General features: G+C 38.4%; 1 pseudogene; it reads left to right on the top strand.

The window, feature by feature from the left end:
- Positions 1-8,596: 8,596 nt before the first annotated feature.
- On the top strand, positions 8,597-16,120 carry LOC116629192 (annotated as a pseudogene).
- Positions 16,121-17,101: the final 981 nt, after the last annotated feature.

Below are 17,101 nucleotides of genomic sequence, written 5' to 3'. Positions count from 1 at the left end.
TACCTAGGAATGAATCTAACGAAAGAGGCAAAGAATCTGTACTCAGAAAACTATAAAATACTCATGAAAGAAATTGAGGAAGACACAAAGAAATGGAAAAACGTTCCAAGCTCATGGATTGGAAGAACAAATATTGTGAAGATGTCAATACTACCTAGAACAATCTACACATTTAATACAATCTTTATCAAAATACCATCAACTTTTTTCAAAGAATTTTTTTTGTTTTTGGCTTTTTTTAAGAGTAGGAGAAAGAAATAAAGATTTAATTTGGATATCCGATTAATCCAACACTATTTATTGAAAGTGTTATTCTTTCTCTTGTTGAATTTTAGTGGAGACTTGATCATGTAACTCTATTTCTAAACTCTCTTGTTTCTTTGGTCTATTAGTCTATTCTAGAACAATAAACAGTATCTAATAATACTATAATACTCATCACCCAGTTATCCCATTCCCTGAAACCTCCTCCCTTCTGTAACCCTCAGTTTGTTTCCCAGAGTCCAAAGTCTCCCAAGGTTTTTCTCCCTCTCTGCTTTCTTCCCATTCCCCTTTCTCTACATCCTCATCAACACATGAGGTTTCCTGTCCTGTTAATTTTTGCCATTCTAACTGGTGTAAGGTGGTATCTTATTCTGCTTTTGATTTGTATTTCCCTGATGGTTAGTGATGTTGAACATTTTTTCATGTGTCCATAAGCCATTTGTATGTCTTCTTTGGAGAAGTGTCTGTTCATGTCTTCTGCCCATTTCTTGACTGGATTTTTTGTTTTTTGGGTGTTGAGTTTGAGAAGTAATTTATAGATCTTGGATACCAGCCCTTTATCCATAATGTCATTTGCAAATATCTTCTCCCTTTCCATGGATTACCTCTTAGTTTTGTTGACTATTTCCTTTACTGTGCAAAACCTTTTTATCTTGATGAAGTCCCAAAAGTTCATTTTTGCTTTCGTTTCCTTTGCCTTTAGAGACATGTTTTGAAAGAAGTTACTGTGGCCAATGTTGAACAGGTTACTGCCTATATTCTCCTCTAGGATTTTGATGGATTCCTGTCCCACATTGAGGTCTTTCATCCATTTTGAGTTTACATTTGTGTATGCTGTAAGAGATGATCCAGTTTCATTCTTCTGCATGTGGCTGTCCAATTTTCCCAGCAACATTTATTGAAGAGACTGTATTTTTTTCCATTGGATATTCTTTCCTGATTTGTTGAAGATTAGTTGACCAGAGTTGAAGGTCCATTTCTGTGGTCTCTATTCTGTTCCATTGATTTATATGTCTGTTTTTGTGCCCATACCATGCTATCTTGATGATCATAGATTGGTAACATAGCTTGAAGTCAGGCACCGTGATGCCCCTAACTTTGGTTTTCTTTTTCAACATTCCCCTGGAGATTCGGGGTCTTTTCTGGTTCCATAGAAATTTTAGGATTGTATATTCCAGCTCTGAGAAAAATTCTGATGTTATATTGATAGGGATTGCATTAAAGTGTAGATTACTCTGGGCAGCATAGACATTTTCACAATGTTTATTCTTCCAATCCATGAGCATGGAATTTTTTTTTTTTATCTCTTTTTGTCTTCCTTGATCTCTTTCATAAGTGTTCTGTAGTTTCTAGAGAACAGATCCTTTACCTCTTTGGTTAGGTTTATTCCTAGGTATCATATCTTTTTGATGTTACTGTAAATGGGATAGATTCCTTAATTTCTCTTTCTTCAGTCACATTGTTAGTGTATAGAAATGCAACTGATTTCTGTGCATTGATTTTGTATCCTGCCACATAGCTGAATTGCTGTATGAGTTCTAGTAATTTGGGGGTGGAGTCTTTGGGGTTTCCCAAATAAAATATCATGTCATCTGTGAAGAGACAGAGTTTGACTTCTTCTTTGCCAAAGTGAATGGCTTTTATTTCTTTTTGTTGTCTGATTACTGAGGCTAGGATTTCTAGTATTATGTTGAACAATAGTGGTGAGAGTGGGCATCCCTGTTGTGTTTCTGACCTTAGGGAAAAGCTCTCAGTTTTTCTGAATTGAGAATGATATTCATGTGGGCTTTTCATAGATTGTTTTTATGATATTGAGTTATGTTCCCTCTATCCCTATATTTTGAAGAGTTTTAATCAGGAAAGAATGCTGTATTTTGTCAAATGCTTGTTCTGTATCAATTGAGAGGATCCTATGGTTCTTGTCTCTTCTTCTGTTAATGTGATCTAGCAAATTGATTGATTTGTGAATGTTGAACCACCCTTGCATCCCAGGAATAAATCCCACCTGGTCGTGGTGAATAATTCTTTTAATGTACTGTTGGATCCTACTGGCTAGGATCTTGTTGAGTATTTTGGCATCCATGTTCATCAGGGATATTGGTCTGTAATTCTCCTTTTTGATGGGATCTTTGTCTGGTTTTGGGATCAGGGTAATGCTGGCCTCATAGAACGAGAGTTTGGAAGTTTTCCTTTCATTTCTATTTTTTGGAATAGCTTCAGTAGAAGAGGTACAATTTCTTCTTTAAATGTTTGGTAGAATTTCCCTGGAAAGCCATCTGACCCTGGACTCTTGTTTTTGGGGAGATTTCTGATTATTGTTTCAATTTCCTTGCCAGTTATTGGTCTGTTCAGATTGTCTATTTCTTCCTGTTTCAGTCTTGGTAGTTTATAAGTTTCCAGGAATGCATCCATTTCTTCCAGATTGACTAATTTGTTGGCATATAGTTGCTCTTAATATGTTCTTAAATTTCTCTGTTTTTCCTTGGTGTTGGTCGTGATCTCTCTCCTTTCATTCATGATTTTATTAATTTGAGTCTTTTTTCTTTTGGATAAGTCTAGCCAGAGGTTTATCAATCTTATTAATTCTTTCAAAGAATTCTAGTTTCGTTGATCTGTTCTACTGTTCTTCTAGTTTCTATTTCATTGATTTCTGGTCTAATCTTTATTATTTCTCTTCTGCTTGGTTTAGGTTTTATTTGTTGTTTTTTCTCCAGATCCTTTAGGTGTAAGGTTATCTTGTGAATTTGGGATTTTTCTAATTTTTTGAGAGAGGCTTGGATGGCTATATACTTCCCTTTAAGGACTGCCTTTGCAGTATCCCATAGGTTCTGAACTGATGTGTTTTCATTTTCATTGGTTTGCATGAAATGTTTAAGTTCCTCTTTAATCTCCTGGTTAACCCATTCATTCTTTAGGGGAATGCTTTTTAACCACCAAGTGTTTGTGTCCCTTCCAATTTTTTCCTTGTGGTTGAGTTCCAGTTTCAAAGCATTGTGGTTTGAAAATATGCAGGGAATAATCTCTGTCTTTTTGTATTCGTTGAGACCTGATTTGTGACCCAGTATGGGATCTATTCTGGAGAAAGTTCCATGTGCACTCAAGAAGAATGAGTATTCTGTTGTATTAGGATGGAATGTTCTGTACATATCTATGAACTCCATCTGGTCCAATGTGTCCTTCAAAGCTGTTGTTTCTTTATCTTCTGCTTAGATGATCTGTCTATTGCTGTGAGTGGAATGTTGAAGTCTCTTACTATTAATGTATTATTAATAATATGATTCTTTATTTTGGTTATTAGTTGGTTTATGTAGTTGGTTGCTCCCATGTTGGGGGCATAGATATTTACAGTTGTTAGATTTTCTTGTTGGATAGACCCTTTAAGTATGATATAGTGTCCCTCTACATCTCTTACTATGGTTGGTGGTTTAAAATCTAATTTGATATGAGAATTGTTACTCTAGCTTTCTTTTGATGTCCATTGACATGGTAAATGGTTCTGTATCCCTTCACTTTCAATCTGCAGGTGTCTTTAGGTTCAAAATGAGTGATTTGTAGACAGCATATGGATGGGTCCTGCTTTTTTATCCAATCTGAAACCCTGTGTCTCTTGATGGGAGCATTCAGCCCATTCTCGTTAAGAGTAACTATTGAAAGATATGAATTTAGTGCCATCATATTGCCCTGTAAAGTCCTTTTTTTTATAAATTGTCTCTGTTAATTTCAGGTCTATATTACTCTTCTGGTCTTTCTTCTTTCATAGAATCCCTTTTAATATTTCTTGCATGGCTGGCTTGGTGGTCACATATTCTTTCAGTTTCTGTTGGTCCTGAAAGCTCTTTATCTCTCCATCCATTCTGAATGACAGCCTTTCTGGATAAAGTATGCTTGGCAGCATGTTCTTCTCATTTAGTACCCTGAATATGTCCTGCCAGCCTTTTGTGGCTTACCAGGTCTCTGTGGATAAGTTTGATGTCATTCTGATGTTTCTCCTTCCCTAAGTAAGAAATGTCTTCCCCCTTGCTGCTATCAGGATAGCTTCCTTGACTCTAATATTTGTAAGCTTCACTGTTATATGTCAGGGTGTTGATCTATTTTTATTGATTTGGGGAAGTGTCCTCTCTGCCTCTTGGACATGAATGCTTGTTTCCTTCTCCATATTAGGGAAATTCTCAGGTATAATTTGCTTAAATATACCTTCTAGTCCTCTCTCTCTCTCCACCCCATAAGGGATCCCAATAATTCTGACATTGGAATGTTTCCTGGTGTCATTGATCTCTCTAAGTCTATTCTCATGGGCTACTAGCTGCTTATCCCTATCTTCCTCAGCTTCCTTCCTTTTTATCAGCTTATCTTCTAGATCACTAATTTGTTCTTTTGCCTCATTTACCCTGACTGTTAGAATATCCAGTTTAGACTACATCTTGTTCATAGCATTTTTAAGTTCGGCCTGATTAAATCTCATTTCTGCCGTTACAGGTTCTATATTGTCACTAATGCTTTTTTCAAGCCTAGCTATTGACTTCATGATTGCTACCCTGAAGTCTATCTCTGACATCTTGCTTCTATCCATATCCATTAGATCTGTGGCAGAGGACCTTGTCTCTGTCTCTTTTTTTGTTGGGAGTTTCTCCTCCTACTTTTTCTGCTGAGGGATGATTGAAGGAATGGACAGAGTCCAAAATATCAACCATGACCCAAGCAAAATGCACCTTAGAAAAAATCTGAAGTGGCCAAAAGCTACCACAGATATGCCACCAAAGCCAAAATGATCCAAAACAATAAAAAAAGAAAGAAAAAGAGAAAAGAAAAAAGAAAAATAGAGGGAAGGTAGGGAGAGAGATTATAATCTTTTAGGGTGGACAAAGCAGGGTGATCTGCTTGTTCCTGCTTCCTTGTGGTCTGTGTCTTAGAAGACACTATATCCCAAAATTGCAAAGAAACTATAACTCTTTATATATATATATATATATATATAGATAGATAGATAGATAGATAAAATTGAATAGAGTGAAAACGGGCTAGTATAGGGCAAAAATCTATAAAACATATATGTGAAAAAATAAAAGTTAAAAAGCAACTTAAAAACATAGGTTGGGAGATAAGAATCTATTTAGAATAGGAACAAGGTTAAAAAAAAGAATAAAAAAGAAATAAGAAAAGAAACTAAAAAAGAGATGTAAAATTTTAACCAGAAGTATAAGCAAGTAGTGAGGGAACACCTAGAGCTCCCTATATTATTTTCCCCTGGTGGTGGAGTTTTACAGTCCTGTGGGAAATAAGCTTATCATTCACCTGTTCTTCTGGTCTGTTTTCTTGTGGAAGGGCCTGCTGCTCAGCTTCTCAAGTGTTTTGCCTGGGTGGAGTTGTCCCACCTCTTGTCAGGGGGATGGGATTAATGTGAGCTTGTTGTCTGTGTGGCTTTTGTTCCTTAGCATCTTTCCACTTCTCTTTAGAGTGTCAGAGCAAATATGGCTGTACAGGAATCTTTGGCCCAGAGATGAAATATCGTGGTCCACCCCTTAACCAATCCTGCAGCTCAATCCCTCTCCACCTCTGTGCATACCAAACTCCACAGACTCGCTCAATTCGTGCTGCCACACCTCTCCAGTGGGAGTCAGGGGCACCTGCCAATGTCTCTGTGCCTTGTGACTCTGCAACTCCCAGCAGCTGTGGGCTCACACGTGCACCCTCATCCACACTTCCCAGGTCACGCTGGGTGCTGCCCTGCATCCCTCTCTGGGCTTGCTGACCATAACCAGTCTCCCTGCTCCACTGCTTGGGCACTCTATTGGTTTGGGCTCCCCCATTCTTTCTGAGTCTCCTGGGATCCTGTGACCACAACGATCCACCCAGAATTCTGCCTTATTTGTGCCCTGTGCTCTTTCTGGAAGAGGGTGCCTCTCACTAGAGCAGATGTCCAAGGGTCCCAATTTTTTTGCTCCAGTGTTATATCACTTTCCAGCGTCCTGCTTATGGAGGCTCCTTCCCCCCACTCTGCTTATTTTTGGATATTTCCCTCAAAGATTCAAGATTCTGCACCTCCTACCTTGCAAAAAGTAGTCATTTTTCTGCTTTTGGAGATCCAGATAAATCTTCTTACATCTCAGGTTGAATTTGTGTGTGTTCAGAATGGCTTGATAGATATCCAGCTAAATTCAAGGGACCAGATGAAATGAGGTCCCCTACTCTGCTACCATCTTGCCCCCCTTCAGTTCTTTATGAATTTTATTTTTTATTTTTATTTTATTTTTTTTAAAGATTTTATTTATTTATTTGAGAGAGAGAGAATGAGAGAGAGCACATGAGAGGGGGGAGGGTCAGAGGGAGAAGCAGACTCCCTGCCGAGCAGGGAGCCCGATGCAGGACTCGATCCCGGGACTCCAGGATCATGACCTGAGCCGAAGGCAGTCGCTTAACCAACTGAGCCACCCAGGCGCCCCAGTTCTTTATGAATTTTATAATAAGCTTGCCAAATTGCACACACACACACACACACACACACACGCACACAAACTGGCTAATAAATTTATTGGGATTACACTAAATTTACAAATAAATTTGGGTAGAACTGATATAATTACAATATAAAGTTTAATTCATTAGCTGAGTTAATCCCTTCAGTTATTTCATTTTCTTTAATTACTCATAGCAGTGCTTTGCATTTTTCTGTTTATTTATTTTAATTTTTAAAGATTTTATTTATTTATTTATTTATTTATTCATTTATTTGAGAGAAAGAGAGTGAAAACTGGGGGAGGGGCAGAGGGAGAGGGAGAGAGAGAGAGAATCTCAATCAGACTCCATTCTGAGCAAAGAGCCTGTCACGGGTCTGGATCTCATGACACTGAGATCATGATCTGAGCTGAAACTGAGAGTTAGAGGCTTAACTGACTGAACCACCCAGGCACCCCAGCAGTTTTTTGTTCAGTTGCTGCTGTTTTGAAGGTGGTGAGTCTTCTTTAGTAGATATTTTTAAGATATTCTCTTTGACAATGATTTTCTTCAGTTTCACTATAATGTGTGTGTTTGGCTTTCTTTATATTATTCTACTTGGGGTTTATCACAATTTTTGAATTGTGGCTTAACATCTTTCACTCATTTAGGAAAATTCAAAGCTACTCTCTTGCTATGTATTTTTTTGAAGATATTAATAATCACAGTAATTTTAAAGTCACAGTTTCACTACTGAATAACTGGACCCCCAGCAAGTCTTTTTCTGTGTTTCATATTCTTCTCTTGAAATTGATTTATCTTATGTTGGTTAATGCCAGACATTGTCTATGAAAAATTATGGAAGCTCTACATGATTATCTTCCTCCAGAGAAGATTTATTCTATCTCCTATCCAGAATGCAAAGAAGGAGATCACCTGAATCCACTCCTGGACTAAAATAGCCCAAGCCTACTTTGCAGTCTCTATAAATTCCTCCTTTTGTTTTGCCTACATTCCTAGAGTTTAATCCATCATGGATTCTGAGAGTGTTTAGGGTCTTTCAGTGATGTTACCTAATGAGGAATTCTGAACTCCATTTTTTTTTTTTTTTTGCCCCCAGCACATAAATCTGTGGAAAACTCTAGTTTGTTTTTTAACTGTTATCTGCTTGGTTTTTTACCATCTTGCCCTGTGCAACTTAGTGAGAAAATGTCCTGAAGAAGAAATTGGTGCTAAGGTTTAGCTTATGTATTTATGCCTTCTCTCTCTCTCTCTTTGGGATCTTAGCCTCTCATGTTATGATTATTTGATTACCAGAAATCCAATATCTGTCCCCCTATTCTGTCAGACTGACTAAAGATATCCTAGCTTCTCTGCCTCTTTCTTGGCATTGAGAATCAACAAATGGACCCAAAATGAAAAGCTGCAGATGAGGTAAGCATTTGGCTTACCTCAGTGATCTCCCTTTCTTTCTAAAATATGGACCTTTAAATCCTAGTTGCCTTTAAAATTATCCTGTGACCTTCAAATTAAATCCTGAATTTTACCCAGGCTTTTTGTTTGTTCTTTACGGGAGTATTGGTCTGCTGCAAGTTACTCTATCAAAGCTAGTAATACATATTTATTTTTAAATTACTTCTAGTATGGGAGTCTATCATAACGTGAAATTTCCACAGATTTTTTTATAGATTACTTACAATATTTGTCATGTACTAAGTCGCAGAGAAGAACTCAATAAAATACAAAAGCAGAAAACATAACACTTTACTTTTTTCCACCTCAGTGTGCTTAACTAGAAATATATCAAAAAATTAGTCAAAAAATACAAGAAGTCTTTTTTGCAAAAGGTTTGCTGCCAGAACACAGGTGTCATTAAAAACACTGCTCGACCTAAACCAAAATGGGAAAGGAAAAGACACATCAACATCATCGTCATCGACACGTAGATTTAGGCAATTCTACCACTACTGGTCATCTGATCTACAAATGTGGAGGGATTGAAAAAGAACTATCAAAAAATTTGAGAACGAGGCTGCTGAGATGGGGAAAGGACTCCTTCAAGTATGCCTGGGTCTTGGATAAACTGAAAGTTGAACATGAACGTGGTATCACCATTGATATCTCCCTATGGAAATTTGAGACCAGCAAGTATTATATGATCATTATTGATGCCCCAGGACACAGAGACTTTATTGAAAGCATGATTACAGGCACATCTCAGGCTGACTGTGCTGTCCTGATTGTTGCTGCTGGTGTTGGTGAATTTGAAGCAGGTATCTCCACGAATGGGCAAACCCATGAGAATGTTGTTTTGACTTACACACTGGGTGTAAAACAACTAATTGTTGGTGTTAACAAAATAGATTCCACTGAGCCATGCTACAGTCAGAAGAGATATGAGAAAATCATTAAGGAAGTCAGCACCTACATTAATAAGATTGGCTATAACCCCAACACAGTAACATTTGTGCCAATTTCTGGTTGGAATGGTGACAACATGCTGGAGCCAAGTGCTAACATGCCTTGGTTGAAGGAATGGAAAGTCAGCTGTAAAGATGGGAATGCCAGTGGAACCACATAGCTTGAAGCTCTGGATTGCACTCTGCCACCAACGTGTCCAACAGACAAGCCCTTGAATCTGCTTCTCCAGGACATCTACAAAATTGGAGGTATTGGTACCATCCTTATGGGCCGAGTAGAGACTAGTTTTCTTAAACCTGGCATAGTGGTCAAGTTTGCTCCAGCCAATGTTACTTGAAGTCAAGTCTGTTGAAATGCACCATGAAGTTTTGAGTGAGGTTCTTCCTGGGGACAATGTGGGCTTCAATGTCAAGAATGTGTCCCTCAAAGATGTTCATTGTGGCAATGTGGCTGGTGACAGCAAAAATGACCCACCAATGGAAGCAGCTGGCTTCATGGCTCAGGTGATTATCCTGAACCATCCAGGCCGAATCAGTGCTGGATATGCCCCTGTGCTGGATTGTCACACAGCTCACATTGCTTGCAAGTTTGCTGAGCTGAAGGAGAAGATAGATCATTGTTCTGGGAAAAAGCTGGAAGATGGTCCCAGGTTCTTGAAATTTGGTGATGTTGCCATCGTTGCTATGGTTCCTGGCAAGCCTACGTGTGTTGAGAGCTTCTCTGACTATCCTCCTCTGGGCCATTTTGCTGTTCATGACTTGAGAAAGATGGTTGCTGTGGATGTCATCAAAGCAGTGGACAAGAAGGCAGCTGGAGAGGGAGGAGGAGCAAGACGGCAGAGGAGTAGGAGACCTAAATTTCATCTGGTCCCAGCAATTCAGCTAGATAGGTATCAAACCATTCTAAACACCTACAAACTCAACAGGAGATCGAAGAAAAGAATAGCAGCAACACTCTGAACAGAAAAGCAACTGCTTTCTGAAAGGTAGGATGTGTGGAGAAGTGAATCTGAAGCTATATTTAGGAATATAGACCACAGGAGGAGAGAGCCGCCTCAGCCAGCTACCAGCAAGTGATAAAGCAGCAGAGCACTAAATCGAAACTTTTAGAAGTCTGCTCTGCTGAGAGACATCGCTCTAGTGGCTAAGCAGGGGGTGAAACACTTGGTGGGACTGTAGGGTCTCAGGACCCTCGGGGTCACAGAAAGACCGGGGGTGCCTGAGTGCAGCAAAGCTCCCAGGTATTGGAGTGGGGAAGCTGGCTGCAGAGATGGAACCGAGGACTGGGATCTCAGCTAAAGGTTGCCATAAACCATTATTCATGGCACAGTTGGGCCACTACTCTTCAAGCAGAGACCCAACAAGCATCAGAGCTGGGGAGACTCCCCTTCTTCCCCTGGGAGGAGCGGCACAGGAGTACACCACAGGAATCTGCTGGGTTTGGAGACTCCAAACTGGGTCATGTTCCAGAGATAGAAATGCTCGGTCACAGGCCGGGTGAGCACAGAGTTCAGCCAGAAACCACAGATACAGGAGTGATTGACTGCTTTTCTCTGGAGGTTCACTGAGGAGTGGGGCCCCGAGTTCTTGGTTCCTCCAGGGCAGAGACTGGGAGGCTGCCATTTTCTTTCTTGTCCTCCAAAGCTGTACAGAAAGCCTTCAGGAACAAAAGTTATTCTTCTCTGGGCAAAATGACAAAATGGAAAAACACACCTCAAAAAAAGAAAAAGAACAAGTGGCAGTACGACTGCCAGGAACCTAATCCATACAGACATTAGTAAGATGTCGGAACTAGAGTTCAGAATAACGATTATAAACACACTAGCTAGGCTTGAAAAAAACATGGAAGACACTACAGAATCCCTTTCTGGAGAAATAAAAGAACTAAAATCTAACCAAGTTGAAATCAAAAAGGCTATAAATGAGGTGCAATAAAAAATGGAGGCTCTAGCTGCTAGGATAAATGAGGCAGAAGAGAGATTAGTGATATAGAAGACCAAATGATGGAGAATAAAGAAGCTGAGAAAAAGAGAGATAAACAAATACTGGATCATGAGGGCAGAATTCGAGAGATAAGTGATACCATAAGATGAAACAATATTAGAATAATTAGGATCCCAGAAGAAGAAGAAAGAGAGAGGGGCAGAAGGTATATTGGAGCAAATTATACCAGAGAACTTCCCTAATTTGGGGAAGGAAACAGGCATTAAAATACAGGAGGCACAGAGAAAACACCTCAAAATCAATAAAAATAGGTCAACACCCTGACATCTAATAGTAAAACTTAACAAGACTAGGAGACAAAGAGAAAATCCTGAAAGCAGCTCGGGACAAGAGGTTGGTAACCTACAATGGTAGAAATATTAGAATGGCAGCAGACCTATGCACAGTAACCTGGAAGGCCAGAAAGGTCTGGCATGATATATTCAGAGCACTAAACGAGAAAAATATGCAGCCAAGAATACTATATCCAGCTAGGCTGTCATTGAAAATAGGAGAGATAAAAAGCTTCCAGGACAAACAAAAACTAAAAGAAATTGCAAACACGAAACCAGCCCTACAAGAAATATTGAAAGGGGCCCTCTAAGCAAAGAGAGAGCCTAAAAGGAACATAGACCAGAAAGGAACACAGGCAATATACAGTAACAGTCACCTTACAGGCAATACAATGGCAGTAAATTCATATCTTTCAATAGTTACCCTGAATGTAAATGGGCTAAATGCCCCAATCAAAAGACACAGGTTATCATATTGGATAAAAAAACAAGACCCATCGATATGCTGCCTGAAAGAGACTCATTTTAGACCAAAAAATACCTGAGATTAAAAGTGAGGGGGTGAAAAACGATTTACCATGCTAATGGATATCAAAAGAAAGCTGGGATGCCAATCCTTATATCAGACAAATTAGATTTTAAACCAAAGACTATAATAAGAGATGAGGAAGGACACTATATCTTACTTAAAGGGTCTATCCAACAAGAAGATCTAACAATTGTAAATATCTATGCCCCTAACATGGGAGCAGCCAATTATAAAAGAAAATTAATAACAAAATCAAAGAAACACATCGAAAACAATACAATAATAGTAGGAGACTTTAACAATCCCCTCATTGATGATCAACAAGGAAATAAAGGCTTTAAATGACACACTGAACCAAATGGACTTCACAGATCTATTCAGAACATTCCATCCCAAAGCAACAGAAAATACATTCTTCTCTAGTGCACATGGAACATTCTCCAGAATAGATCACATCCTAGGTCACAAATCAGGTCTCAACTGGGACCAAAAATTTGGGATCATTCCCTGCATATTTTCGGACCAAAATGCTTTGAAACTAGAACTCAATCACAAGAGGAAAGTTGGAAAGAATTCAAATACATGGAGGCTAAAGAACATCCTACTAAAGAATAAATGGGTCAACCAGGAAATTAAAGCAGAATTTTAAAAATTCATGGAAACAAGTGAAAATGAAAACACAACTGTTCAAAATCTTTGGGATGCAGCCAAGGCAGTCCTAAGAGGAAAGTATATAGCAATACAAGCCTTTCTGAAGAAACAAGAAAAGTCTCAAATACACAACCTAACCCTACACTTAAAGGAGCTGGAGAAAGAACAGCAAATAAAGCCTAAACTCAGCAGGAGAAGAGAAATAATGAAGATCAGAGCAGAAATCAATGACATAGGACCCAAAAGAATAGTAGAACAGATCAACAAAACTAGGAGCCCTTTCTTTGAAAGAATTAATAAGATTTATAAACTCCTGGCCAGGCTTATCAAAAAGAAAAGAGAAACGACCCAAATAAATAAAACCATGAATGAAAGAGGAGAGATCACAACCAACAACAAAGAAATACAATTATAAGAACATATTATCAGCAATTATATGCCAGCAAATTAGATAATCTGGAAGAAATGGATGCATTCCTAGAGATGTATAAACTACCAAAACTGAACCAGGAGGAAATAAAAAACCTGAACAGACCCATAAGCCCTAAAGTAATTGAAGCAGTAATCAAAAATCTCCCAACAAACAAAAGCCCAGGGCCAGATGGCTTCCCAGGGGAATTCTACCAAACATTTAAAGAAGAATTAATACCTATTCTTCTGAAACTGTTCCGAAAAATAGAAATGGAAGGAAAACTACCAAACTCATTTTATGAGGCCAGCATTACCTTGATCCCAAAACCAGACAAAGACCCCATCAAAAAGGATAATTGCCGACTAATATCCCTGATGAAAATGGATGCAAAAATTCCCCCCAAAATACTAGCCAATAGGATCCAGCAGTACATTAAAAGGATTATTCAACACGACCAAGTGGGATTTGTCCCTGGGCTGCAAGGTTGGTTCGACATCTGCAAATCAATCAGTGTGATACAATACATTAACAAAAGAAAGAACAAGAATCATATGATCCTCTTAATAGATGCAGAAAAAGCATTTGACAAAGTACAGCATCCTTTCTTGATCAAAACTCTTCAGAGTATAGGGATAGAGGGTACATACCTCAATATCATAAAAGCCATCTATGAAAAACCTACAGCGAATATCATTCTCAATGGGGAAAAACTGAGAGCTTTCCCCCTAAAGTCAGGAACGCAGCAGGGATGTCCACTATCACTACTGCTATTCAACATAGTACTAGAAGTCCTAGCCACAGCAATCAGACAACAAAAGGAAATAAAAGGTGTCTGAATCGGCAAAGAAGAAGTCAAACTCTCACTCTTTACAGATGATATGATACTTTATGTGGAAAACCCAAAAGACGCCACCCCAAAACTGCTAGAACTCATACAGGAATTCAGGAAAGTGGCAGGATATAAAATCAATGCACAGAAATCAGTTGCGTTTCTATACACCAACAACAAGACAGAAGAAAGAGAAATTAAGGAGTCGATCCCATTTACAATTGCACCCAAAATCATAAGACACCTAGGAATAAATCTAACCAAAGAGGCAAAGAATCTGTACTCAGAAAACTATAGAATACTCTTGATGAAATTGAGGAAGACACAAAGAAATGGTAAAACATTCCATGCTCTTGGATTGGAAGAACAAGTATTGTGAAAATGTCAGTGCTACCTAGAGCAACCTACATTCAATGCAATTCCTATAAAAATACCATCAACTTTTTTCAAAGAAATAGAACAAATAATCCTAAAGTTTGTATGGAACCAGAAAAGACCCTGAATAGCTGGAGGAATGTTGAAAAAGAAAAGCAAAGCTGGTGGCAACACAATTCCGGACTTCAAGCTCTAGTACAAGGCTATAATCATCAAAACAGTATGGTACTGGCACAAAAACAGACACATAGATCAATGGAACAGAATAGAGAGCCCAGATATGGACCCTCAACTCTATGGTCAATTAACCTTCAACAAATGAGGAAAAAATATGCAATGGAAAAAGACAGTCTTTACAATAAACGGTGCTAGGAAAATTGGACAGTCACATGCAGAAGAATGAAACTGGACCATTTCCTTACACCACCCACAAAAAGACTCAAAATGGATGAAAGACCTAAATGTAAGACAGGAATCCATCAAAATCCTAGAGGAGAACCCAGGCAGCAACCTCTTCGACCTCAGCCACAGCAACTTCTTCCTAGAAACATCACCAAAGGCAAGGGAAGCAAGGGCAAAAATGAACTATTGGGACTTCATCAAGATAAAAAGCTTTTGCACAGCAAAGGAAACAGTCAACAAAACCCATAGAGAACTGACTGAATGGTAGAAGATATTTGCAAATGACATATCAGATAAAGGGCTAGTATCCAAAATCTATAAGGAACTTATCAAACTCAACACCCAAAGGACAAATAATCCAATCAAGAAATGGGCAGAAGACATGAACAGTCATTTTTCCAAAGAAGACACACAAATGGCCAACAGACACATGAAAAAGTGCTTAACATCACTCGGCATCAGGGAAATCCAAATCAAAACCTCAATGAGATCCCACTCACACCAGTCAGAATGGCTAAAATTACAAGTCAGGAAATGACAGATGTTGGCGAGGATGTGGAGAAAGAGGAATCCTCCTACACTGTTGGTGGGAATGCAAGCTGGTGTAGCCTCTCTGGAAAACAGTATGATGTTTCCTCAAAAAGTTGAGAATAGAGCTACACCATGACCCAGCAATTGCACTACTGGGTATTTACCCCAAAGATACTAATGTAGTGATCTGAAGGGATATGTGCACCCCAGCGTTTATAGCAGCAATGTCCATAATAGCCAAACTGTGGAAAGAGCCAAGATGTCCATCAACAGATGAATGGATAAAGATGAGGTGGTGTATATATATATACAATGGAATATTACGCAGCCATCAAAAACCCCGAAATCTTGCCATTTGCAATGATATAGATGGAATTAGATGGTATTATGCTAAGCGAAATAAGTCAATCAGAGCGAGACAAGTATCATATGATATCACTGATATGAGGAATTCTTAGTCTCAAGAAACAGACTGAGGGTTGCTTGTGTGGTGGGTGGTGGGAGGGATGGCGTGGCTGGGTAATGGACATCAGGGAGGGTATGTGTTATGGTGAGCACTGTTAATTGTGTAAGACTGATGTATCACAGACCTGTACCTCTGAAACAAATAATACATTATATGTTAAAAAAAAAAGAAAAAAGAAGATAGTAGGAAGGGAAAAATGAAGGAGGGGAAATCAGAAGGGGACACAAACCATGAGAGACTGTGGACTCTGAGAAACAAACTGAGGGTTTTAGAGGGGATGGGGGGTGGGAGGAAGGATTAGCCCATTGATGGGTATTAAGGAGGGCACTTATTGTGTGGAGTACTGGGTGTTATATGCAAATAATGAATCATGGAACACTACATCAAAAACTAATGATGTAATGTATGGTGACTAACATAATAAAATTAATAAAAATAAATAAATAAATAAATAAATATAGATATATATAAAGAAGGCAGCTGGAGGTGTCAAAGTCACCAAGTCTGCGCAGAAAGCTCAGAAGGCTAAATGAATATTACCCCCAATTCCTGCCACCCCAGTCTTAATCAATGGTGGAAGAATGGTATCAGAACCCTTTGTGTCAATTGGCCATTTAAGTTTAATAGTAAAAGACTGTTTAATGATAACAATGCATCATAAAACCTTCAGAAGGAAAAGAAAATGTTTTTTGGACCATTTTGTGTGTGTGTGTGTGTGCACGCATGTGTGTGTTTGGCAGTTTTAAGTTATTAGTTTTTAAAATCAATACTTTTTAATGGAAACAACTTGACCAAAAATCTGTCACAGAATTTTGATACCCATTAAAACAAAAGTTTAGAGGTACCGGTCTGTGATTCAACAGTCTTACCTCTGAAACAAATAATACATTATATGTTAAAAAAATAAAATAAAAAGAAGAATATAGCATGAGGGGAACAATGAAGGAGAGGAAATCGGAGGGGGAGATGAACCATGAGAGACTATGGACTCTGAGAAACAAACTGAGGGTTCTAGAGGGGAGGGGGGTGGGGGGATGGGTTAGCCTGGTGATGGGTATTAAAGAGGGCACATTCTGCATGTAGCACTGGGTGTTATATATAAAGAATGAATCATGGAACACTACCTCAAAAACTAAGGATGTAATGTATGGTGATTAACATATCATAATAATAATAAAAAAATGGTATCTTAAAAAATATAAAAAATAAAACAAAAGTTTAATGAGAAAAAATACAAGAGGTGACAAGAAATTAAAGAAAAGCAAACTATTCTAATTAATTTGCTTTGAGAAGAAATAAAACTGAAATATAGAAAATTTAGAAAGAAAAACCCATGAGATCATTTCATCTCAAAGTTTTAGTCTAGAAACAAAGCAGTTCTGAGAGGAATATATATATAGCCTTAATTGCATTTATGGAAAATAAGAAAATAGAAAATACATATATTTGTATTTTAAGGTTTTATTTTTTTTTATTTGAGACAGAGAGAGAGAGCGAGCACAAGCAGATGGAGT

Source organism: Phoca vitulina, unplaced genomic scaffold (genome assembly GCF_004348235.1).
Source record: "Phoca vitulina isolate PV1807 unplaced genomic scaffold, GSC_HSeal_1.0 scaffold356, whole genome shotgun sequence".
NCBI classification, from domain to species: Eukaryota; Metazoa; Chordata; class Mammalia; order Carnivora; family Phocidae; genus Phoca; species Phoca vitulina.
The sequence above is the reverse complement of the archived record's forward strand: the minus strand, read 5'-3'. Positions and strand labels throughout refer to the sequence as shown.